At 34.8% G+C, this 27937-nt stretch overlaps 1 long non-coding RNA gene across 1 annotated transcript in view; it reads left to right on the forward strand.

The window, feature by feature from the left end:
* Window positions 1-481: 481 nt before the first annotated feature.
* Window positions 482-27937, forward strand: part of LOC115837347 — a 177457-nt gene continuing 150001 nt past the window's right edge. The window contains exon 1 of the long non-coding RNA XR_004032407.1: window positions 482-681. This is a non-coding gene — a long non-coding RNA (uncharacterized LOC115837347). The remainder of the gene's footprint in view (window positions 682-27937) is intronic.

The raw sequence follows: 27937 nt of genomic DNA on the forward strand, positions 1-27937 counted from the left end.
CGGAGGGATAGATTTCTCTTTTGGAAAGCTGCCTGTGAGTTAAATACCCAAATCCTGAAACTTCTGATAGCAGTCAGTGTTAACTGTCTTCCTTTGAGATAAGTCACCAAGAAGCAGAAAATTTGCCATCTCGTGGTGTTTGTACATACATGAAATCTATTTTTTTTTTATTGTGAAGTACAAAAGACAGAGAATATTCATAGGCAACAGAATGAGATCTTCCTGCAATTTTTGGTCTTTTTTTAATCCACAGAAATGTGTAAATAAAACCATTTGATTATTTAACAAGAGAAAAAAATATTTGATTATTTAACAAGAGAAAAAAACATTTGATTATTTAACAAGAGAATTTTCTGACATCCTTGTTCCACCCACAGCTGTTATAAATTTGCTGCAGCTGCTTCTTACCGCCTCCAGATGGCGCGCTGGTGCCCGTTCTCGCCTCCCAGCGACCGGCCAGTTGCCAGCTGCTGGAGAGAATGAGCTTGGAGCCGCAGGGCTTAATCCCGCGCGGCTCAGAGATGGGTTTCTGGACTCGCGAAGCAGCGGCAACAAGGCATCACTCATTGTATAAGTATTTCCATTTCTGAGAGCAAAAGGAAGAACTTAAGCGGGCGGCACTTGGAGTGTAAATTGCTTTGTAGTATTTAAAGGCAGAATGGATCCTGGGCAGCCGAGCTGGTACGTGCAACAGAAACTACTCAATGGAATTGTTCTGGGTAGGACTGGTCTGATCGTCCTTTGTGTACCAAACGTTGTGTGTCCTGGATTGCGCCTATGTGTATACACCATTTCATTTTCACCAGGATCATTGGGACTTGGGAGTCACAATCTTTCATTTTTCCAAAATGATGTAATAAAAGCTTTACAGAACATTGTTTATTAATAGAAATGTGACCCGAGTCACAGTCTTAAGAAACACATGATAATGATATAAAAATACTTTTATTTTATGTTTCTTTGTTAAAGAAAAAGAAAGTAAACCTAAACTATCACTGTGCAGTGTTACTAGATATGACTTAAAAGACAATGGCAAAAAATGTGTTTGACTGCCGTGGAGTAGACTTTTACCTGTAGGTGTAGACTTAAACACACCTGTAATATATCAGTGTTTTCAAATCTATGTGCCAGAAAAAAACATGGTGCAGCTATGAAAACACTAGTTATGAAAAATGCATGTCATGAATATGTACATTTTATATGGTCTAATATGTTTTGTGAATGTGTGTTGTGTATATGCACACAATAACATGTATATGTGACCTAGATGCAGAATTATTATCGTATGATTACAAATAGGCATGTGCTGAACATAGATGAATTTCTGCACCTTCATGCACTGTGTGTCTATCTGGATAACTTAGTATGCAGATTATCTATTGCCACAATATTAAATCTGAATTAAAAAGAATATATTTGTTTTACTGTTAAACTTTACATTTGTTGAATTTCATTCAGTTGTGCATTGAGTTTTCTATGCTTTTAAATTCTGAGGAAAGGTTGGTTTTTATATTTTGAACATAAATTATTTGCTGAGGTGATTATATGGGAATAGGATGCATAGATATATAAATATAGATTCCCTAAAGTTCAGGTTATATGTGGAATTCACAAGAGTTTTGAAAACTCGAGAGTCCTGACCAAGAGTTTATATTAGAAACAAGAGAATTGAAAGATTAAAAGATTCAGAACTAAATTGGACATAATTGAGACTGAGGTTTTATGTTTAGTAATATCACTCTAAGATTAATGTTAGACTACTTATAAACTTGTATAGATTCCCTTGAACAGATGTTGTTCATGAGCCAGTGACTGAATTTTATCTTCTATCATTGCACATAAGCAAATATAACACAATTCAATACAAGAAATATGACTTGCAAGCTAACTAGGTAAGATAGCATGCTAAATAAAGCCTAAAATACTGAGAAAAGTTAGAAACTATTGAGTCCCTTCCCTCAAAGAGTTGCCATTCAAATGACTAGGTTAGGCATGTTCATGAATATGAGTACACAGTAAAAGACAAAATAAATGCCACTAAAGTGAGACATGCACAGGTGTGTAGCATTTAAATTGAGGGCGAGATCTAAATTAGGGGCATTAGTAAGGCCTTCAGATTGGAAAACCCCCTTCTACAGAGATGGATTAAAAGAACAATTTTCGTAGGTGTGAAGAGGTTCTGGGCAAGAGATGTATTCAGCTCAGACATTTGGTTTGGGTTGGCTATGGCCTTCTTTATTGGTCTCAGAGGTAAGCAGTAAGAGATAATATTATACAAATAGGCTGTGTGATATTGAAGATGATCGTGAACATGGGGCTGAAATTTGTGGATTTCATCATCAGTTCATTCCTAGTGCCACTAACAATGTAGGCATTCAGTATTCTTAAAACATTGAATGTTCTGCATAACAGCAAGAGCCAGCACAAAGTTTTAGGATATTTGTATGGTTTATGTATTGCATGTCTACCATATTAGAATGTAAGTTTCAAAACATAGCACTCTTTTTCAATATTATATCCTCAAAGCCTAGAAAGTACTTGAAAAATATTTATCTACTGAATGAATTAATGAAGAGTAAAATTGGAATACGGTCAGGGTCCTATATCATTCACATTTAGTTTTCCTGGTGGTCTTAAATTACTAAAATCCTCAAAATCTACCAAGTCTTTGAAGCTATTTTATCAGCTGATTCCACTTATGGCTCAGGTACTGTTAAGCAAGTTCCCTGGAATTACCACTATTGATATTTAATCTTACTCTATTTTTAACCTCTTTTATGAACAGTGTTGCCTTTACATTTTTAAAACTGTTATTAAGATAATTATAAACTGTGTGAATATTCAGGCAGAATTAAACAGTTCCTCTTCATATCCCTATAGTAGAAATAGTGAGTATATAACACAGGTTAAACAAATACATTCAGGAAAAGAGTTGAGGGTTTGAGGAATGTCTTTGCTCCCTGTAACATATGTTTACCTCCGTATTAGAATGCTTCTAATATTTGGTTCTCTGCAACTAGACTCAGGCTAAACTCTCTAGAGCCTCTTTATAATTTTGGATATGCAGAGTGATCATTTGAGGGAATCCTTAGCTATTTGTTTACATAGTATTTGGGAACTGTGATAATTTCTACGGGTCACAGCCCCGGACCGCGCAACAGCAGTGGTCCTCTTTTTTGTTCCTGTGTACTGATATCTATACTTTTTATGGACAATGACAGGAATATGTGGAGAAACTAGTGAAGAAAAAAGTTGTTGTCATTTGAAAGGATGATACTGGGTGAAAAGATACAGTCATTTTAAAGGAATGTATAAACGTGATTTGCCCAACTAAATTATAAATGAATGCATAATGACTTGCAAATAGAAGGGCCAAATAAACAATGTCACTGAACCAACAACTTCAAAAATAAACCCCTGGAGTTTCCCCTGCTCCTCAAGAGAGATCTTTCCTCTGTGATAATGATTTATATATCTTAATTTACTTTTATATCACTCATCTAAAAATATACAAGGGTGGAATTTCTCACTTTAAAAATATATGTCGATGGGGTTTCTATGTGTCAGTTCAACTGAGGATGCAAGCTTTTAGTTTCAGCTTGAGCTAATCTGTGTGAAGTCAGGCTTTTTCTCTCAACAGTGTCAATAAGACAAATTTCCACACTAGCCTGGTCTCCATCCTGCTGGACTTGCTGGTAATGCTTTATTTTATCCCTGTGAGAGGAGGTGGTATGGCATGGTGGCTGGCCCAAGACCTTATCTGAAACCCTAGTGTATGGCTTGGCCTGGAGATTAATCTTTCCCTAATAGATTAATCTTGTCTAAATACTGCTGGACATTCAGTTTTGGAGAAATCTACTGCAGTGTGTACTGCAGGTTTTTCCCCCTAGTGGTTGACTTAAGGCTGTTGTATTAAAACAATAGAAATAGACTTTTCTTCATATATGGAGCTGGCTTGGTCAATATTTTCTAACTTATGTTTTTAAAAACTTATTTCAGAAGCAAGAATCATTGTTAAATGATCATTTTGAAAGATACAAATACAATCCCCTGAACAACATGCTTTTGTGTCTTCTTTGGAAGGCTGGACATTCAAAATTACACAAATACGAAATATATACAAATAATGGAAGTGTTTCTGCTACTAGATTCACACTGTACTCCTTTTTCTGGGTGTAGTGGAAAGATCTCTTCTCCCTCTGTGTATCCTAACATCACTGTGTTTTTTTTTTTTTTTTTTTTTTTTTTTTTTTTTTTTTTTTATCAGCGGTGACACTGAATCAGTTTAACATGATTTTTCTTTAGCCTGTGTGACCATACTGTAAACTCCTTAAAGGCAGGAAACGGATCCCCTGCTTTCTTTGAATCTCTGTATTATACTAAACATACTGCCAGCCACAAACAGCACTTAAGTTTATAATTTTCTTTTTTGAAGTAGGGTCTCACTCTGTCCCCAGGCTAGAGTGCAGTAGCACAGTCGTGGCTCACTGCAACCTCGACCTCCTGGACTCAGGTGATCCTCCCACTTTAGCCTCCAGAGTAGCTGGGACTGCAGGCACACGCCACCATGCCCAGCTAATTTTTGTATTTTTTTTGTAGAAACAGGGTTTCACTATGTTGTCCAGACTGGTCTAGAACTCCTGGGCTCAAGCAATCTGCCCATCTCAGCCTCTCAAAGTGCTGGGATTACAGGTGTGAGCCCCCTGGGCCCTGCCATTTTTTTTTTGAACAATTGAGTAAAGATTAAATTATTATTTTTTCACACTAATTAAAATAGTAGATATAGTCATATAATAGTGGCTTCTAAGGGACACAATGGAACTCTTTCTAGTGGTTCTATATACCAAGAATGTTATACCTGACACATCACAGCAGAAAGAGAAAGCTCCTTCTCCTTAATTAACTGTTAGAAATGAAACATCTTTTTAAAAATATTATTTGAAATGTGGAAATATCTATAAAGATACAAAACTTGCCTTTACTTGGTAGAGCTATTTACATCTGGAATAGCTATCTTATAGCGAACCTGTGTCTCTAGGGTGTTGTGTAACTGCAGGTGGAATGTTCCAAAGTTAGAACTACAAAAAGAACAAATCAGAAGAGTTCCTAGCAGTAAGAATTAACCTTAAGGAAGCTTAGAAGCATTTATATGCTTTAGAGCTGTTCCTGGGGAAAAAAAATCATGCATTTTTTATAATGAGCATATTTATGAGCATACCCCCACCTGCCACCAAGATGTATAAAAATGAGTTCGTAGCTGCAAACTGCTATTTTAGCAAGTGCTAGAGGAAAATAACAAAGGATCTGTGGTTGTATTGTTAACAGAAGTGAAGAAGCTTCTCTTGTGTCTCTGGACGAAAGGCTAACAGAAGAACTTTTGGTTAGTAAGATGTATTCTTTCCTGGTCCCAGGCTCATTAACGATGGACGTAGGAGGGAGAGCATATAAAGCGGCAGCTGCAGCTGTGGGCACTCAGATCATTTGTCACCTGGCATGAAGTTAGTGTTGGCAGCTCTGGAGCTCCAGCACAGAACACCAGGGAGCAAATGCCAACTGATTGTTGTTCCTCACCAGCTTGCTGGCTAACTCCTACTCACTCTTCAGATCTCTGCTGAAGTGTTGCTTCCTCCAAGTAGCTTTGCCTGACCTCTCAAGAATGCATTTAGCACCTTTCTCTTCACTGTTATGGCCTCATAGTTTCACCCTTGCCATCACACTTACTGCTTGAAGACCTGCCTGTCCTCCTCACTAGGCTCAAGAAAGGCAAGAACTGAGTCTTTTCCAACATTGTTCAGTGTCTGTCTTGCATACAGTAGGTGTGTACATATTGATAAGTAGCATCTGTTGCGTGACGGCTTTATGACTACGTAGAGGCTGTAGGGGCTTGGATATCAATAAAGGCAGTATTTGACTCAGTGCCATGTGTGAGCTGAAAGTAACTAAACTCTCAGTCCTAGTGTCCTCATCTACCATCTGTGGCAATTGTATACCTGCCTCTTAAAAGTAGTTGTAGTCCTGGATAACAAACCTGCAAATGTACCCTTGAACTTTAAATAAAAGTTTTTAAAAATAATAAATAAATTTTAAAAAAGTAGTTGTTAAGGTTAAATAATTTTATTTGTAGTAGTGCTATGAAGATTTATTTATGGGCTTTCTGCATATTAACTGAGTTAATCTTCAAAAAGACAGACATCAGGTTGGTACTATTAGCACGATGCTTTATGTAAGAAATAGAGGCATGGAAAGGTTAGCTTCCTTGCCCAAGGTCACAGAGAGAAGAATAACAAAAATAAAAGGCCTTGTAGAGTGACCAGGCCAGAGTAGATATTTGCTAAATGCTGGACTTGGGACTATTGCAATTTTATTTAGGGAAGGCTGATTCCTGTGTAAATGAGAAATTACACCAAGCAGTTAAAAACAGTTTGTTCTTCGGTTTCAGAGCCTTCTGTTGCAGATATTTTCTTTGTAGAATTCCCATGGAAGCCCAATGTGGTTAGAGAAAAACTTCTAATGTGTGCAGTCAGAGAGAACCTTTATCTTTATTGAGCGTTATATGGTGTGGGGCATGTTAGAGTCTAAAGAAATCTTTGTAAGAAATATGTTCTTGTTATAGGTCTCAAGATAAAAACAGAAGTAAACAATGTCATGGCCTATTTTAACAGTTTGCAGCATTCCTTATTTATTTTGTTTTATTTATAAATTCAATTTATCTTATAGTGTTTACTTTTTCTCACTATAAAATGCTTTTAGTTGAAAATATGTAATACAAACAGCAAAGAAGGAAACAAAAATTATCCATAATTATTCAACTAAGAAATAGCTACTATTAACATCTTGGCTTTTTTTTTCTATTTTTTGACAAAATTACATGCACATCTGCTTGTATATATGCATCCATTACACACATTTTAATATGAAATTAGATTATACATACATTCTATGTCCTATTCTGTACCTATTATTTTATCATGCTCTTTAAAAATTATAATTGTCAGTACCTGCATAATATTACCATATATGGCTGTATCGTAATTTTATTTAGTAGTTTTGTTTCTGTTTAATATTCTCCTAATTTTGAAAATTGGTTTATTCTTTTCCATTTTTGCTTATTTGAACAGGCTTACTATGGTGCTTTACATGACAGATGTACCTTCTAAATAATCATATTTAGATGATGACATAACAACTAAGAATATTTTCAAATGGGGCAATGCACTTCCATTCAGAGATAAACAGGTCCAAAAAAAATTTTAAGACGTAATTAATATTTAATTAAATAGCAAGAACTAAATTGGAATGGCAAATGGAAATGGAATAATGTTTTTTGAGAGACCATGGTATGCTATCACCTATGAAGGTCAGCGTTATAATTACTATTTTACTGTGACTGACTGGGGCTCAAAGGTAATGAATGACAAAATCAGATTGTTTTAGTGGCTCTGCCAGGATTCAAATATAAGTCTCACTCCTCAACACTTTATTTTCTTCATTCCACCATTCAGTCTACACAGTGTGCTGGCAGTGTTCATAGCTCCACATGACAATTTATTTGAGCCTCTGTTTCCTCATGTGTAAAATAGAAACAGTAATACTCACCATGTAGGATTTTGTGATGGTTAACTTGAATAATATATGGAGATTGAGATCCAAAAGAATTTATCCTAGGGCTCAATTTTAGCATTGAGGCTCATAGGTATTTCATAAAGTATATCCTGAAACTGATAGAATTTGATAATCTCCTGGGAACTGAGGGACTCTCAGAAGGCTCATTAACAACCCGAATTTCCAGACATGAATCTAGAAGATTTATATCCAGAATCTGAAGTAGGTCACTGCCTTTGTTTTTAACAAATCCCTTTGGTAATTTTGATAACATTTTAAATGGCAACCACAGATATAGGCAACTAGAAAAATGATGCTGAAGAGAGGATGAAAAGTTTAAGATGAGACATGAAACTTTGGCAGTCACTGGTTCAAAGTAGATGGAGCTTCCTGTGGGATAGTATGGCTGGAAACTGTGAGGATGTAAAAACAACTCAGGGTTTGAATGCTTCATTTTCTCAGGTAATTTGAAATATGAAACACATTCAAGGCACTTGAAATTAAAAGCAAAAATAATAGTAAGTCGACTGAACAGAAATGGCAGACAGCAAGGTTTTGCCAAAGTGGGATATGTTTTAAAGTGGATTGATTATGAAGGTAAATGCACTGGATGTGTGATGCTTGTGAATCCTAATCATGTATACACTATTTAAACTAAGAAACCTGAACTGAATTTTCTGTTTGACTTTTTTATTTTTAAGGGGGATATCTTAGAATTAGTTCTTCCCTTCTCTGTATTTCCATAGAAATTTTTCTAGCCTTTTATACTGAATAGCAGTTGATAAAATTGATTTTTCCTATGACAAAAGGAGCTTCCAGAGAATAAGAGTCCTAATTCATTCAAGAATGATGCTCAAAAGCAACTTTTCAGTGAATTTTTCAACCCATATTTTCATTATTTTAAATAGTTGATGGAACATCTTGTAACTTTAAGAAAGTTCTCTATGGGAGAAGTGCACTATATTATTTAATTAAAATAATTACCAAAGATTTTAGAACATTTGTTCTTTTTGTATTGTGGGTATTTGATGTGAATTCCTAAAGAATGTACTAAAGAAAACATTCTCTAATATCTGAGACCAATGTTCTCAAAAACTGTGTTTTTGTCAGGAATTAATAAGCTGCCTGACATTAATATCGTTAAAATTATAATTGATGGCATTACATTTCCTGGTGTACCTTCTGCTACAGAAATATTTTGAGTTGTGCCAACTAATTTTCTGGGCCTGTTACTGAATAATAAACATGGTGGAGACTAGATATTTTGACTTGCCTTTTCTGGTTAAATCTAACCTTGAAGTCCTCTATAGTTGGATTTTTGTATTGGTCTTTAACATATAATCTTACAATCTTAGGGGGCTAAAGGAGAGTTTGAAAAGTGATTTTCAGGAAGAAAGGAGAATCTCTACAATTTCAAAGCACTTTCAAAAAAGCCATGTCACAACTTCTCTTGCTAACCTATCCCCATATCAGTTACCTGCATTGTTGTGAGATTCTTTATTAAACCCTTCGCTGAATATTTCCCGTTGCTATATAAGCTCACATCTTCATGCTTGATCTTAGTGGAAACAGAAAACTGGTCCACTGACCTTTTAATACATGTCATTTAGATATTAGGAGAATGTTATTGAAATCTCTTCCTCAGTAAATACTGCAGACACGTTATGCACCTAGTCCCTGCTCTTTTGATGGGTTCCTTCTGCAGGGCAGGGCGCTGTGTACTTCACATGCAGGGAGTTACAAGAGGGGCTTTTCTAGGCCTCCTTGCCTTCTTACTTCTAGTTTTTAAAATCATTTTCCCTGGTTTTGTAATTTATCTAAATTGGCTATTTTTTTTTTTTAATTCTCTGCTTGAATTTTTCCACTGGCCTTTTCACTTTCTACACTTGACCATTCACATTCAGAAACAACAACAAAAAAATGGTGGTTGAATCCTGAAGAAGGATTGAAGGTATACACCTTACAGTATAATTTTGTGTGTACATGATTTTATGTATACATTTCAGACACCTATCATCATTGTCCTGTAGGCATGTACCATTCAAGTGCAAAGTTTTGTACCAAATATTAAGTGGATTTATCAATCATGCAAAACAGTAAACCTTGCCCTTGAGGAATGTCTGTATTGAAGAGTAACAATCACATTACCACCCACTTATTGTGTATTGAATCCTGATCATCCTGATGGCAGGTAATATTATGAATATACTAGCATTAAATAAAAAGATTGTCTGACTAAATGATGATCATTTTACCTTATATCTCAGTAATTACTTTTTGTTAAGGACCTTTTCTATCCTTTTAGTTTAGAAATGTAACCTGATGTCTCTTCCTTTAATTTATACTTCAGTAACTTAACCATAATTTTGCACCATCTAGTTAGCGAGTTTTCCATGTTTCTTCTCTCATTCTTCTCATTTTGTAAGTCATCTCTTCTGGCGTATTTATGGATTTTTAGGATGGTAAGTTTGCTGGAGTCTCACTGATTGCTACTTTCTATGCAGAATCTTTTAGTCAGTGTCAAAGAGAGATTATTATATGGGTATCTCACACATAGGAAATTAGATTCACTATAGACCAGCTATGGTGGATTTGCTATATTAGATTAGATTAAATTAGATTCGCTGTAGACTTTTTCATGAAATGTTTTCAAATCTGTACTCATTTATTCAGCATGAGTGCAAATCATTATGATAAATTATTCAAAGTACATTTATAATTTTATACATCAATTTGAGAAACTTTTAATATTTACTGTTACATTTTCAGAATCAATAATTTTCTGCTTTTCACATATATTTTTAAATTGTTTCAATTTTTCATGTTGAAATGTTTCTGGAAGATAAAACTGGAGAATCACCCTAGCTTTTGTTTGTCAGTACTGCAATATTGGGCAAGTTACAAAGGCTAAACAGATTATATATTGAGTTTGTGAGACATAAAAAAATTTTACCCGTAAGAAAATGATGCTGTCTGTCTGATTTGATGATCTACATAACATTGGGAAGAATAATAAAAATCTACATTTGTATAATTATTAGGCTAGAGATCAGAAAATGAAGCTGTGCAAATCAGTTGGCTGTATTTTTAACTTTCATTTGCGACTGATAAGCATACTGCAGAGCTTGAGAAATTGCTCTGCTTAATTTTGCCTAAAACAGTACTTAAGTAGATCCATTACCGATTTGGATTTTATAATAAAAAGAACTGTTAAGGAGAAAATTTTTTGTTTGGCAGGTTGGAAATGAAATGTTCCAAACTTTCATTGTGCAACAGTTTCTTAGGCTCTGGTAAGAAATTATATTATGTCAAAACTAGTTAATTACAAAGATAAATGTGAAATGCAGGAGATTGATGAAAACAAAACAATTTCAGCCAAAGTTCAGGAATTTTTTTTAATTCAGTGATGGCACATATATCTTAACTGATGTCTGGGCTCCATTTCATTTACTTACTACCCCAAATGTCAGCAATGTATGCATTAAGGTTGGTTTTCAGATATTAACTCTAAATAGTATTCATCAATTATACTCTTGAAGCAAACATAAAGCCCTTTATAGCAGAAGGGTCTTTATTCCCCCTTTTCTCCAATTCTTATTTTGTTATTATGTGGTTATTTCTATCAATATCCACCCTTATTTTCATCATTTTCATATTCTACCCCACACCTGGACTAAGTTGCAGTAAAGAGATCCCTGAGTTAAGAATGCCAGTAAGATCAGAACACTATGAGAATAAGGTGGTGATAGTGGGATAGGGAAAGCAGCTGAAAGGGTTTATTTGTATTCCAAAATACATGCATCTGCACCTGCAAGAAGACTTTTGCCATCACAGTCAACTCTTTATTATTTAGAGAACTCTCTGCTTTGTGGAGATTTGGCTGTAACCCCAGACTTGCTTCCCTGGAACACCTAACTTTGTTTTTTGCTGCCAACGGCATGGTCTCCTTAGGAAGGATTCGGCTTAGATGTGGAAAGGAAGACTGAGTGCCTGTGTGTATGACTGAGTATAAATCAATCCAAATTCCAAAGCAAATTTAAAAGATTTGGGTGCATTATTTTGTGCACATGCCTCTTTTTCTACCTTATTGAAAATAATTTCAATACTTGTATACTTTTAATATATTCAGTGCAGTGCAGTGCATGCTCACATCTATTTCATGTGGTCTTTCTTAACTTCATACTTAACATTTAAACATCTGTATGTTTAATGATTTTACCCTGGCTACAGGCATTAGTCAAATAATTGTTTTCCTTTCTGTGCTATCATCAAAGGACTATTACATTTTTAATCTTCCCTGAAGAAGTTGTAACACTCTATTAGAAGATGGTAACAAACACAATGATACTCCCACTCCATCTTCCATGTCAATTCAAAGCTTGAACATTTATTCACTGGACAATGGAGGTTTACCTATAGTTTCTGCATGGCATAATGGGACAATTGCTTTATTGTTTTAAAAATATAATCCCGGCAACAATGTGAAAGACGAATTCGAAATAAAAATCTTATTGGTAGAAAGTGTGGGACCAAACTGTCAGTGGCAGCAGTAATGAAAAGGGGGGTGTGGATTTAGAAATACATTTTAGAAGTAGATAAATATAATTTGTCATTAAGAGATGAGGGAAAGTAAGGAGTTCAGAATAACTCTGAGATTTCTAACTCATGTAGTTGGCTACCTAATAGTGGCATTAGTCATAGTAATTTATAGCAACTAAGCTTTATTGAAGGGATGCTTGGCATTTTAAGGGAGAAGCAGGAGAGTGGAGTGGAGATAATTGTCATGCTGAGTTTGTTACATGTTGGACATACATGTAGAGCAGTGTTTGTCACTCTTGGTCATATTGACACGTTGAGATGGATAATTCCTTTTTGGGGGTGGGGGGTTATTTTGTACATTGTAGGATTCTTAACAATGTTTATGGACTCTACTCACCAGATGTCAGTAGTACCTCTCTCAGTTGTGCCAACCAAAAAATATCTCCAGATTTTTCCAAGTCTTCCCTGAAGCAGGGACAAAAATTGCACCCAACTGAGAGCCACTGGTATAGAGACAACAAAGAAGATATTGATGTTGTGTGTCTAGAATTTAGGAGACAGACAAGGCTTGAAATCAATATTAGACTCATCAGTAGCGACAACCTAAGCAATGTGAATATATGAGATTCTGCAGGGGAAGAATGTAGATGATTATATGTTATCTATTTTTTTATTGAACAGATCTGGAGACTAAAAATTCCTAAACACATGAGATAGATTGAGTCAGCTCATCTTATTTTTGAATACTTTCAAATGTTATATGTCATTATTGTTGTTATATACTGTTACATATCAGCCAAATTGCTTGTATTGAGCCACAATTAATTTTTCCATAATAATAATTCTTTTGTCCTAATTTTGCTTTTGTTGAACACAAGACATGTCTATTAGGACAAATAAAATTCTTTCTAAATCCCTCCACATATTTTAATATAACTATTAAATTAATTTTTAAAATTCAATATTCTTATGCCCTGACTAAATATCTTTAATATTTTCGACCTTCTTTTATATGTTATATTTTGACATTTCTTGCATCATGAGTACTTTCTATTGAACTGCAGCCATTTTACATATTCTTCTTAAGGTATGGAGAAGAGAAATGAACAGACCCAATGTATGACTTCTAGTTTAGAGGAAAACGGGCCATCAATTTCCACAGTTTGGTCATAGTATTTTTTGGTCATAGTTATTATTGCATTAGCTTCTTTGTCAGCCAGATGATGCTATTGTCTCTTATGGCTTGTTGTTTTTATTTTGCATGAACTTTCTGTTAACATTTCATATCATGTATTAGCAATTTTTTAAAAAAACTCATTTCACATTTCATATCATATGTTAGTGATTTTTTATAAAACCAAAATGTGAAAATTTATATTCATCCTTTTAAAAGTATACCCTTCTTTGTTTTAGCCAATCATTTCAACCTGCTTGATCCTTTTGGACTACGATTTCATCATGCAACATATTTGTTATTTCTACCAGTTTTATGCCATCTACACAGTTATCAGTCATATTTATGCAAGTCATTAGTAAAAATGTGAGCAGGTCAGGTTCAGAGATAATGGAATTACGTAGTGCTATGGATTTTCTCTTCAGTGCTTTCCCCAGCTCCCTTTTGCTTAAAGGTCTTTTTATTTTCATAGAGTGCTATAGAAACAAGACTTACGTACATTATTTCCCACCTTTCCCAGATAAAACTTTCAAATATAATCCTATCACAAGATATGGCAAGGTAAATTATATTTCATTTGTTGGATTCCATTTATAGGAAAAATGATTTTGTTGAGTGATAAAATAATGTTAAGTGATAAAAACAGGATACAGATTTGAATATAAAATATAACTATATATAGTAGATGTAGATCTAGATATAGACCTAACTATAGATATAGAGAACACCAAAATCTCACTTTTAACACCAAAATGATAGTTTTCTTTAAAATGGTAATTATGATTGATGCCTTTTTGTATCACATTTTGTAGTCTCAAAATGTTATATAATGGTTTGTCATTTTAAATGCAGAAAATAATAAAATATACTTACATAATTTTAAATCAACAATATTTAAAACAGAATCTGCAAATAAATGCATGATTCCTGATGACCAGTATTTGAGGAAAAGGCCTAACCAAACTTTAGTGATGAGAGAAATCGTCCTAAGGAAGCCACAGGTTTTCAATATTTTCTAAGAAGAAGGAGAGTTGAAGTTGCATCATATTTTTCCATCACCAACACCCTACCCTGACTGAAAAATCTCTTAAGAGATAACAGATGTGGGTGGATAGGCCAGAAAAAGCTGTCAGATGGGGAAACATACTTGTCTGTTTTTCTCAACAGCATTGTTATAAAGATCGAGTGAGATGGATAAATATGAAAATCGGTGGATAAAGCGGTTAACAGTACTATTCAAGGGTATCGATGAAAAGGAGTTGAAGTTATAATTACTATTTTGAAAGAGTATTGTGTTTTATTAATATATAATAGAATGTTTGCCTGGCCAGGCATGGTGGCTCAACACCTATAATCCTGGCACTTCGGGAGGCTGAGGCAGGCGGATCACCTGAGGTCAGGAGTTCGAGACCAGCCTGGCCAAGATGGTGAAACCCCACCTCTACTAAAAATACAAAAATTAGCCGGGTGTGGTGGTGGGCCCCTGTAATCCTAGCTACAGGCTAGTCCTCCCTCTGGGGGGACTGAGGCAGGAGAATCACATGAACCCAGGAGGTGGAGGTTGCAGTGAGCCCAGGTCGCGCCATTGCACTCCAGCCTGGGTGACAAGAGCAAGACTCCATCTCAAAAAAAAAAAAAAAAGAATGTTTGACTACTTTTATGCAAAAGTCCCTTCAAACCAAACACTATATCTTTTTAAACTACGTAGCTCCCAATGCCTAATACAGAACCTCATATCTATGAGTAAATATCTTCGGAATAAGTAGAGAATGAATTACATTGCTGGCAATGTTTTCAAAATAATAGTGACTTTTTATTAACATAAGAGAAATGGAATAATAAATAGTGTCATAATAAATTAGCAAGTACTAATGCTGTTATCGTACCAAGTTGATAAAACAGATGATCCATCTATATTATTAGCGACTAATAACAGCATTTGAATTCCTCCTGTTTCTGTTTCCTAATTTTAGGCACTCTGAGATTTTATGCTTGGCCCTATTGTCTCTTTATACTTTTATAATTTTGATTGTATTCATGCATCTGGTCTCTAATATCTTCTCTGTGCTCATTATTTAAATAAGTCGACTATTTCCAGCCTTCATGTCTGACTGCTGAACATATTTTCTTGCTCTCTTCATATCTACTCAAATTTAACCTATATAAAACCTAACCTATATTCCATTGCCCTTCCCTGATCTCCCAAGTTCTGAAATACACATACAACACATGCTGCTTTTTTAGGTTTCTTTTTTGTGAAGGGCACCCCTGTTCTTCCCTGTCCACTTTCCCCATCATTTATCTTCATCAATAATAAAAAGCTTTTAAATCTTAATGCTTCCATCTCCAGTGATATCTCTAGAGCCTATATTTGTTATTTAATTCTGAGACCCCATACAGGCTTTCATAATCATTCATTTAACCATCGCAATTCTCTCTTGTAGCTATCAGATCAGGATAACTCTTGTGTTAGTTTGCCTCAATTCAAAATCCTTTAATGACTACCACTTTACCTACTAACTTCAGTTATATTATTAAGGTCCTATGAATATCATTTGAAAATATTAACTTAATTTTTCAAAATATTCTAAGTGTCAACCTTATATAGTGTGATTTCAAAACTCTGGGGTTCTACCTAAAACAGGTGTTTGACTTTCTTTTCCATGTAATATTCTTTGAGTATTAAACCCACTGAAAGAAGGGAGCAGATGTTCACAAGAGGGAATTTGGATTGGAATCTCAAACTCGTGGACACAACTAGTGTCCTCATGCTAGAATGGGAGACCTATACCCACCAGTGTAGAATGAAAAACTAACTTGACTTCAACACGCAGGAAATGTGAGGTAATCCTTGGAATGGTGTACAATGGCTACAAGTCTTGGCTCAGTTATCTATGGTCCTATTCAGGAAATGTCTAAGGAGAGCCACTTGAATCTACCTTACCATTTATTTCACACTTTTACTTCTCTCTCCTGATTTTCATCAAAAATAAATGTGGGCCGGGCACAGTAGCTCATGCCTGTAATTCCAGCACTTTGGGAGGCCAAGGGAGGTGGATCACTTGAGGCCAGGAGTTCAAGACCAGCCTGGCAAACATGGTAAGATCCCATCTCTAACAATAATATAAAAAAATTAGCTGGATATGGTGGTATGTGCTTGTAATCCTAGCTACTAAGGAGGCTGAGGCAAGAGAATCACTTGAACCCAGGGGGCGGAGGTTGCAATGAGCCAAGATCATGCCACTTCACTCCAGCCTGGGCGACAGAGCAAGACTCCGTCTCAAAAAATAAGAAAATATAATAAATAATAAAACAAACAAATAAATGTGGAATCAAGTGAGATGAGGTTAGAAATATTTGTGGAATAAGGAAGTCTTGAATACTATGTAGAAAGACAGAAACGATGCTCTTTCTCAGAGAAGTGTAGCAAGAACCACTATCCAGAGACAGCAGTGTGTTGGGTGGTTCCTTAGCAAGAAATAATGAATTAGTGGCAAGTAGATTAACAGAGGAGGACTTAAGTTGGTATAAATTTGATGAAAAGGAATGCAAAGTTATGAAGACAGCTATAAAGTATGAGGGTAGCAGAACAGTAATTTTGTAATTGATTCAAAGACATTAATTTCATGTTGCTTGTCATGTGTCACATTTAAAAGGGAAAAAAGAAGTTTCTTAATATGAAAGATGTTTTTCCATTATTAAGTATGACCCCAAAGAAATACTGACAAAAGAAACAAAAAGTTGTGGGTTTTTTTTGTTTGTTTTTTAATGATGACTGCAGACTTTAAAATAGAATTTAGGGATTAATATTTCAATGCAAATGACTATCTTTAAAAGCCCAAAGTGCTAATACTATTAAATCATTTATCTATACATTTCTAATTTTTTAAAAGTAAGCTAAATCACACCTTAAATATAACAGCATATTTTCTTCTTCAGAAACAATAAGTGGAAAATTGCCGAATATTTTAAAAATAATTTTGGAGATGAAAAAGAGATAATGCTAATCATTAGTTTATATTAAATCATTTTAAATGAAAAGATATTTATAATGTTTATCTGAAGCAGATATTAATGCAGTAGATGATTTTGAGTATTCCATTTAAAAGTTATCTTTGCCACCAGGCACGGTGGCTCACACCTGTAATCCCAGCACTTTGGGAGGTTGAGGCAGGAGATCAGTTGAGGTCAGGAGTTTGAGACCAGCCTGGCAAACATGGTAAAACCCCGTCACTACTAAAAATACAAAAATTAGCCAGGTGTGGTGGCGCACCTGTAGTCCCAGCTACTCAGGAGGCTGAGGCAGGAGAATCGCTTGAATCTGGGAGGCAGAGATTGTGACGAGCTGAGATCACACCACTGCACTCCAGCCTGGGCAGCAGAGTGAGACTCTGCTAAAAAAAGGAAAAAAAAAAATTCCTCAGGACTATTCTAGGTTTGTGCTTCATTTAGTGGGAAAATCAGATTCTGAGAATCAAGAGATTTTGCCTCTGCTATATTCTTGCTATCCTGTCTTGATCTCGTCTTTCTAGAGTTGCTCAGAGACTTGAAATGCTCACCAATATCTGGTATGAAGTTATGATTGTCTTTTTTCTACCCCATTCCTTTAATCCTCATTTTACTTCTCCACTCCCCAAGAATAAATCTCTTAAAAAATGAACTAAAAATGGTTTAGCAACAAGTCCTACAAGGTATAATCTGTATATTTAAAGGCTATGTGGATTTGAATCTACTCCAACTAATAGTCCACCTTTACTTAGAATATGAGCTCTCATTCTCTCTCACATCATTTCTTCAATCCATGGTTTGAAACAAACAGGAAACTCCAGCCAGAATGCATAAGGAAACAGTTTTTGTAATCTTGAAACAAAGTTCCCACCCAAGGAATTCTCTCTGTGCTCTGCATGGGATTAAGAGTTGGAGGGAAGTCTCCGTGACTCATTTGCCTTAGTTGTGTTAAAGCACACTTATGAAATTCACAATTCAAAATTAACCTGAAACAGACAGGTGATTTCTTGATCATTTATTGTTACTTTTTTCTCTTTAAACCCCTGAAATGTTGACAGAAAATGCCAGAAGAGAATAAAACTTTTATAGTGGAGAACACATTAACTACCTTATTAACTGACGAAGGGTTGAACCACAAAACAGGGGTAGGCAGTATAAAAAGATTTGTTGTATAGATGCCAGAGAGCCTCTTAGTAATGTTGGATAAATCAAAGACGCCATCTTAGGCATCGGTTCCGGGTTCTTCCCCCCCCGACTTGGCGCCCCCTAAACCCGCCAAGCACAGGCCGCCAAATAAGCACCCAATCAAAAGGAAACACCTCCTGCTAGCCCCGAGGTCCCGCCCTCCGACGGGACGCTGAGCCTCCAATAAAGATCTCTTCGCTGCCACCGGTCTCGTCTCTGACTAGCCTGTCGCCCTTCAAGTAAGACCACCTGTCTGCCAACACATTGTTGAAAATAATACTAGAGAACTTCTCTTTTTCTTCCTCCTCCTCTTCCTCATCCTATTTCTTTTCCTCATCCTCCTCCTCCTGTTCCTTCTTCTTCTCCTCTTTCTTTTCTCCTTCTTCTCCTTTCCTTCCACTGTTAATTTTGATTAGGCATGAACAAAACCAGGAATTTTATCATTTATATGAGTACATGAAGATATTTCAAGCAGTATAATCTAATTTTGTGTATAAAGACATACTCCCACATGGCTTCAGTGAATGACAATTGTGTTCCATTGTAAAATGATTTCTATTTTTTCATGTTAAGTATTTCTCCTGAAGCCCTGTAATCAGTGAATGCTATTCCTTTTTAATGCTTGAGTCTACTGTACTTTAAAAGGTTAAATTAAAAGAAAGAAAATTCTGCAATAACATCCCACATCCTTTATTCTGCTTGGTATTTCAACTTTAAAAAGGAATTACAGCAATGACTTTCTGAGCAACATTGAATGGATATGAAAAATAGGTTTTGAGCATTTCATTTTAAAAATTTGATTTATTTTTTTTCTTTTTGAGCGTGTCTTTTGAATGATTTGTTTTACAAATCACTACTGCTTTAAATGATATGATAGAGCTTTCAAGTATTCTATTTTAACTGGACATCCAGATTTAATAGCTTACACACTGGTTGTCAAGGTGAGGTCCCTGGACCTCATGAGTATCACCTGGGAACCTACTTGAAATGAAAATTTTCAGGCTCCACCCCAGACATACTGAATCTGAACCACTTGGGGGAGAAGTCCAGCTGTCTCTTTTAATCAGCCCTCTTGGTGAATCTGATGCAGCTCAAATAGAATGACTAGTTTATTGCATTAGACACAGGGAATGGATAAAAATTAATATAAAATTACATAAAGAAGGCTTTGATTAAAAATGACATATTTTTTTCTTCTAAATTTCTGTTGTTTTAATTTGTTTTAGTCAATTTTCTCTCTGCCCATAACTTCCTCTTGTTTCTCACATTACCAATAGTATCCTGAGTTAGAAATTTTAACAATCTTTTCTCCTGGGTTTTCTTGTGTTCTCTTCCTGAACTTATATTGTTTTCAAAAGTGACAAATTTTGGTTTGAATCTCTGTGATGCCACTAATTATGTGACTTGGGAAGTGGCTTGATCTTTCTGAGTCTTACTGTCTGTAAAATGGGGACAATATTATTTTGTAGATCTGTTATGAGAATTAAATAATAAAGCTTATGTAAAGTACTCAATGAAGTGCCTAGCACATAGTAATGCCTGTTAATCTATTTGTCTGTCGATGATCTGCCTTTCTTCATAGGTGGTAATATATGAAAGTAATTTCAGTCTGTTAATGTCAGATAAAAATAGTAGTAGTAATTGTCAATGTTATTGTCATAAAACAATATCTATAACAATAATATCTAGGGACAATATATTTTAATATAATTGAAATATTCTTTTATGTTTATTTTCTAATGGTTTTGTGTTGTCTTAAAGGTATTATTATATATCAAATGGTTACTTTGTTAGAGATTTTGCACCTACCTATAATGACAAATTGTTGGATTCCATGTTACCAATTCTTAGTTTCTTCTCTTAAGACATCTTTGTCTCTTAACTATAGCCTAGTGTTTTCAGGTATCCTCATTTTTGAACAGTTGCCTCCATTTTCCTTCCTTTGACTCATTCTCTAGTTTCTTATCTTATGCCTCAGTAATTACAGCATCTTTAATTCAGCTAAAGTGGGCAAGTACATCATTGATGTTTAAAGTGCAGAGCAGTACAGAGAGCTAGAAGATCATAAGTTGTTTTGACTTTAAAACTTTTCTGATTGTACTATGGTCCTATGGAACAAAAGATATTGCACTGTAGACAGCATTAAATTTCACCTATAGTTTTAAGTTAACTTTCCTAGATTGGCAACAAAATTAACATCTTGTTGAGAGACTTTCTGAAATGATAAAACAAGTGGGATAAATTCTCAAAAGACTGCTACTGACAAAATGCAATCCTTAGCTGATGAAAATGGTGGAAAAACAAATAATAATTCTAATTTTAGAAAATTCACATATATGAAGGATATATATTTTTATCTTTTTCTTTCCTGGTATCTTCCTTCTGTCTTTAAACATAGATATGTGTCCTCTGCCTTATAATTTTTTAACATGGCTTTCTATTCCATTCGATTGTCTTTCTATCCCATTGCTTTATGTTCAGATGAATTGGCACTTTCTGCTTTCATTTTTCCTTTGTTTAATTTCGCAAATTATCATTTCTATCCCATTTCTCTACTGACCCCTGCTCTCCTGAGAGGGCAGCACCCTGAATAGGCAAGACTGACTTTCTTCATATATCACTTACCCTTAATGGTGCTTTGGATTATAAACTGTGAGTACGATAAGAGACTATAGAGACCATTTAGTTGAAGCCTTATTTTACAGGTGAGGAACCTCATGCCCATAGAAGCTAGTCGACCTAATCAAGGCCACTTAATAAGTGGTAGAGATAAAGTCAGAACTCCTGTGCCCTGATTTCCAATTCAGTGAAGTCATATGATTAAGTTATAACTTTGTAGTTCTAAAGGTAGAGATAAAACACCGGTATCTTCCCTATATATGAATGGGGTTTCACTAATTACAGTAAAACGTAACATTTGCATACTTACTGAGTGCCATATGCTTACTGAATGCTAAGTGTCTTGCATGGATAACCTCATTTAACTCTTAAAGAAATTCTGTGAGGTCAGAGATGTTATTATCTCCTATATATTTCCATTTTACATTTGGAGAAATTGAAGAAGATAATAAATAACGTGCCTAATATCAGACAGAGTCATTGACTCACAGAAACCACACAGACAACAAAAAGATGAAACACATTCAGTATCCTCTTAGATAAAGATTGCCATGGGTTGACAGGACACTGAGTCTTTATCTGGTTGGGGATGGGAAGTAATTGGAGTGAAGAAAACAGCATTGTGCTGATTAAATCTCATCAAGTACATCAGTCTTGGCAAGGATTGGTTGTATCTCCTGTATCCTCGTGGACGTTTCTACTCTCACATATAGACTTATTATTTTTATTTTAATTTTTTTTGGCTTATAACGGCCATAAGTTGGCTATTTATTATCTGACAGTTTCTTGGGTTAGGAGTACAGTTGTGGCTTAATTGGGTTCTCTGCTCAGGGTCTCTCAAGGCTCCAGTCAAAAGATGTCAGCTGGGCTGCATTCTCATCTGGAGGCACAACTGACAATGAATCCTCCTCCAATAAATAATTCTGTTAGAGGAATTTATTTTCTTGCTACAGTAGGTATGAGGTCCTTCAGCTTCTTGCTGGCTGTCAACTTCAGGCTACTTTCACTTCCTAGCCAAAAGGGCCTCCCAGTATGATCTATTGATTCTTCTTGGCCAGCAAGCAAGTTTCTAGAAAAAGCCTACTGGTAAGACAAAATGTTTATTTTTATTTTTTATTATATATGGCCAATTTATAATGGTATATATTTTGGGGGTACAAAATGATATTATAATTTATGAATACAATGCACAATAATTTAATCAAGCTAGTTCACATATCCATAAATCTCAAATATTAACATTTTTTGCTGTGATAACATTTAAAATTCATCCTGTCAACAATTTTGAAAAGTGAAATACTTTGTTATTAACTATATCCTCATGCTGTGCAATAGATCTAAATAAAAGCATATTCCTTCTGCCTGAGATTTTGTACGCTTTGACCATCATCTCCCCATTACTGCCTGCCCCAGCTGCTGTAACACCATTCTACTCTCAGCTTTTATGAGTGTAATTGTTTTTGATTCTACATATAAGTGAGAACTTGCAGCATTTGTCTTTCTGTCCTGGCTTATTTTACTTAGCATAATGTTCTCCAATTCCATCATGTTGTTGCAAGAATTTCCTTCTTTTGTTGATAGAATTTCCTTCTTTTTAAAGGCTGAATGGTATTACACTGTGGACATATAACATATTTTCTTTATCCATCTGTTGATGGACACTTAGGTTGATTCCATAAGTTGGCTATTATGAATAGCTTTGCAATAAACTGGGAATGAAAACACCTCTTTTACAAAATAATTTTAAATCTTTTGATTAAATATCAAGAAATAGGATTGCTGGATGATATGGTGATTCTATTTTTAATTTTTGATGAGTCCCCATTCAGTTTTCTATAATGGCTATACAAATTTGCATTCCCACCAAAAATCTGTAACAGTTCTGTTTTCTCAGCATCCTCGCCAACACTTGCTATCTTGTGTTTTTTTGATAATAGCTGTTCTGACAGGTGTGAGATGGTATCTCATTTTGGTTTTAGTTTGCATTTGCCTAATGATCAGCAATGTTGAGCATTTTTTAATACATCTGTTGACCATTTGTATCTCTTCTTTTGAGAAATATCTATTAAGGTTCTTTGCCCATTTTTGGTATTTTTCTTTTGTTTTGTTTTCTTGTTATTGAGTTGTTTGAAGTTCTGGCGTATTTTGGATATTAACTTCTTATTGAATAGATCACAACTATTTTCTCCCAATATATAGGTTGTCTGTGTACACAGTTAATTGTATCCTTTGCTGTGTAGCTTTTTGGTTTTAAGTGATTCCATTTGTCCGTTTTTGCTTTTGTTGCCTGTGATTTTGGCACCAAATACAAAGAATTATTGTGTAGACCAAAGTTATGGAGCTTTTTATTCCATGTTTTCTTCTATTACTGTTACAGTGTCTCTCCTTAAAATCAGAGGTTTAAGTCTTTAATCCATTACGAGTTGATTTTTTTTATGTGGTGTAAGATAAAGGTCCAATTTTATTCTTCTGTATGTGGATACTAATTTTCCCAATAGTATTTATGTAAGAGACTATCCATTTCCCATAAGCAAATACAGTAAAACTGCATTATATGAAATCAACAAACAAAACATAATAGCATTTCTATACACTAACAACAAACTATCTGAACAAGAAATTAAGAAACAATCCATTTGTAATAGAAACAAAAATACTTAGAAATAACTTTAAGCAAGAAAGTGAAATATCTTAGCACTGGAAACTATAAAACATTTTTAAAAAGTTGAAGTGGACACAAACAAATGGAAAGATATTCTATGTTCATGGATTAGAAAAATTAATATTGTTAAAATGTCTGTACTATCCAATGTGCTCTACAAATTCAATGCCATCTCTATCACAATTCCAGTGACAATTTTCACAGATTTGTATATTGGAACCCAGAATAGCCAAGTTAGTCATAAGCAAAAAGAACAAAGCTGAAGGTATCACAGTACCTGATTTCAAAAATTGGAGCAGACTACCCAAGTCAATCATGAGAGCAAAGAACAAATCTGAAGGTATCACACTACCCGATTTCAAACTATACACAGCTGCAGCACAGAATGTAAAGCTACAGTAACTAAAATGGCATGTTCATGGGCCAATGGGACAGAATATAGAGCCCAGAAATGAACTTGTGCATGTATGGCCAATTGATTTTTGACAAAGGTTCCAAGACTATGCACTGACTTATTATGTTAAGAGTACGTAATTCATACCTCTTTTACAGTGCATGTCATTTTCTATTTAAAATAATATCTATTATAATAATATTTTCTATTTAAAATAATACGTATCACTGTACATAAGAATGTAACATACAATGGGGAACAAAACAGAGAGTCACCATAACACTAAGAACAAGGGGAATAATCTAACCCCTATTGTTCTTCAAAGAAACCTGTATTATCTCCCCCATGCCACTAGATTTTTATATTCCTCATACTCTAGTGCCACTACTTCAATCTACATTCCCATGTTTCCCACCCATTACTTTTCAGCATACTCTTTTTACATTACATTTTGGGAAGTCATCCCAGTATAGCAAAACATAATTACTTCAACTTTTGTGTAATTAATTTATTGAGTCATTAATTTTACAGTCATTGAACATCTATTACAGATGGGAGGCTTAGCTGAACTAAGGAAATAAAGTGAGGAAGAGAGTTGTCTTTAATTTTATCACAGGCTAAAAAAAGAGATAGAAGCCTAGACATGATTACTTCTTATTCTTATCGTTGCTGTTATTAAATAGTATTTATTAAATTAAATTATTAAATAGTAGTTATTAAATAGTATTACTGACCACCTGTTTATGTTTTAGGCATATATATAGTAATTGTATAATATTTTATGTTATTCTATGGTTTGTTATGTACCAAGCACTCTGCTTTTCCTATATTAGTTCACCAAGTCCTGTGAGATAGGTGTTACTAGTTCCATTTTAAGAGAAAGCTGGCCGGGCGCAGTGGCTCACGCTTGTAATCCCAGCACTTTGGGAGGACGAGGCGGGCAGATCACGAGGTCAGGAGATCGAGCCACGGTGAAACCCCGTCTCTACTAAAAAATACAAAAAATTAGCCGAGCGTGGTGGCGGGCGCCTGTTAGTCCCAGCTACTCGGAGAGGCTGAGGCAGGAGAATGGTGTGAACCCGGGAGGCGGAGCTTGCAGTGAGCTGAGATTGCGCCACTGCACTCCAGCCTGGGTGACAGAGCGAGACTCCGTCTCAAAAAAAAAAAAAAAAAAAAAAAAAAAAAGAGAAAGCTGAGGCTCATGCAGGTAAACAATATGTCTAAGGGCTGCCTAGCAGGTAAGTTTTAGAGACAGAATCAACAACAGCAATACAGTACTCAAGCCCATGCATATTCTGTTTTATTATGGTCCTTCTCTGGTATTATTGAGCCAAAGCTCAGGTATGAATTCGTTCTTTTCAGAGGATTTGGAGATGATTTCACAGCGGAGGTCATATGTAAACAAGGTCTGAAGGAGATCATATGTAACAAGGTCTGAAAGTAAGGCCATGTATTTCAACCCAAGACAAACATAAAGCTATGAAATAGCATGCTGTGACAGTTTATTGTTGAGTAACTATATATACATGTTATGTAGTCTGTGAACCTAAGGATTTGGGGCCCTACTCTGCTGTAGCCAATGGAAATAGAACAATAGACTTTGAGTTCACAAACTTAGGTACAAAAAGTAGCTATTCTTCACATAATTTGAAATCGTTCTTGTGCATATATTGCTTTATGCTGGAACCATAGGTTTCTGGAGAACAGGATCATACCTTTTATTTGTTTCATAAAGTTTAGTAACACACAGTAAAGACTTCTTAAATAAATGAATAAGATGGACAAGGGAACTAGGAAGTTGTTTGATCTACCTGTACACTGAATAACAAAATAATATTACTACTAATCATAACATTAAAATGCTAGTATGACTTCTGAAGCTGATGATTCACTTCTTTGAAACATGCCAGTGAGGCCAGTAGTGGCGATTTGATGATATAGGCTTTCTCTTCCTTTCACAGACGTAGACATTGGCCTAGACCATTTCTGTGCTTTTGAGAAGGACCCTGTGAGAGTACATGGATCAGATGCTGCAAATTCATCATTGCCAGTCTTAAAAGAAACTTAAAGTGCATGCTTTCCTGGCAGTGAGAATGAAAATGTCAATTTTGCATTGGAAAATCAGCAATATTTTTATAGTTGACCTCACTAATCATGTTACATATAAATCCAAATTGTGTTGCAAATTTATCATGTTTTTCTTGGCATACTTTATAAAAAATTTAACTTCAAAAATAAATACCAGAGCATATCCTTAAGAAGATTTATTTTAAATCATCTTTCTGCTAGAAATAGGGCTGACCTTCTACTTCTCACCTCAGAACGCTAGGCCTAATTCAGGGACCCATTATTTCCCATACAGTTATTTAAATAGAATATGAGAAAGTTTAAATCAATGTAATCTCTCAGTTGTTTAAAAAGCAAAATAAAATCCTAAACTGAAATACTAATCTTATGTCTCACATATCAAGGAAAGACTATAAACACTGATATGTCACAAAAGCTTTGTAATAATATTAAAATTGAAGGATAGGGAGTCATATTAATTTTCAAAAAGTTGATGAGTGTAAAATCCAATCTTTTAAAATATTTTTCATTGTAATATATCTACAATATAATATTTTAATGAGTATGTTTTACTCCTCACAATGATTTATAATGATCATTTTATAAAGTAGATATTTAACAAAGTCGATTAGCTTTTTAAAACCTATTATTATAGATATATAATTGCATGGAAGTAGCATGCATACAAAATATTTCAAAGATTTTAGTAAATTTACTTAGCTCTCTGACAATAAAAAAATTAGGAAGATAAAACTGTTTGCAAACTGTAGAGACAATATTGAGTGATTTGGAATTATTGTTAGTATAATAAAATCAAATACTAAATTATATGAAAAAAATTATATGTAACCAAAATCCAGAGAGGGAAAGATAATGCTCAATGGGAAAAACAGATTTGATCATATTAATCATATTAAAAACTAGTTTAAAACAGTAATTTGAATTAGTGCAGATTTTTAAAACTTTTATTAGCTACTACAGTCTTGTGATATTTTTATTGAGCTTTTATTATTCTTATGTTGTAAGACAAGGACATATGGAAATCTCGGAGCTTTTACCAGTAACGAAATATTCAATTGAACTCTTTCCTCTTCCTTTCTTGCTTCACTTTATCTTGAGGCATAAAGAAAAAAACAAAACAAAACAAAAAACTCACCAGGAAAGAGAGAAATGCTACATTGCAAAATGAATTGTGAGAATATCATGACCAAAAATTTGTGACTGACTCACAAAGAAAATAAGGAAGAGACAGGACAGTAATATAAAGAAAAAACATTTTTAAGGGATTGTTTTTGAGAGAGTTGTACTATGAATTCCATCTTCTCATTGAGTTAGAAAGAGAAGAATGTCTGCCTAACCTCAAGCCTAATAAGAAGGATTTCAGTGAGATTACTTTGAGAGCCTGATGTGTGTCCTTCATAATTGAGAGGCTTAGCAGGCTGATGCTTGAGTCAGGACCAACAAAGATAAAAGGACTAGTGTCAACAGAGTGAACAAATTTTTCTTTAAAGAACTTACACTCATTTTTCGTGAGTCAAATGTGCTGTAATATTGCATATTGCATTCTCCAGGAAGCACATACTGGAACAGTGATTAGCTAGCTTGCAAAAATATATTAGTGAGTACTCTTGGGATCAACAGCTGCGTAAGTGAGAGTTGAGAAAGAAGTTGAGCTGGAAAGTTGAAT

This window comes from Nomascus leucogenys, chromosome 11 (assembly GCF_006542625.1).
Source record: "Nomascus leucogenys isolate Asia chromosome 11, Asia_NLE_v1, whole genome shotgun sequence".
In the NCBI taxonomy this organism is placed as follows: domain Eukaryota; kingdom Metazoa; phylum Chordata; class Mammalia; order Primates; family Hylobatidae; genus Nomascus; species Nomascus leucogenys.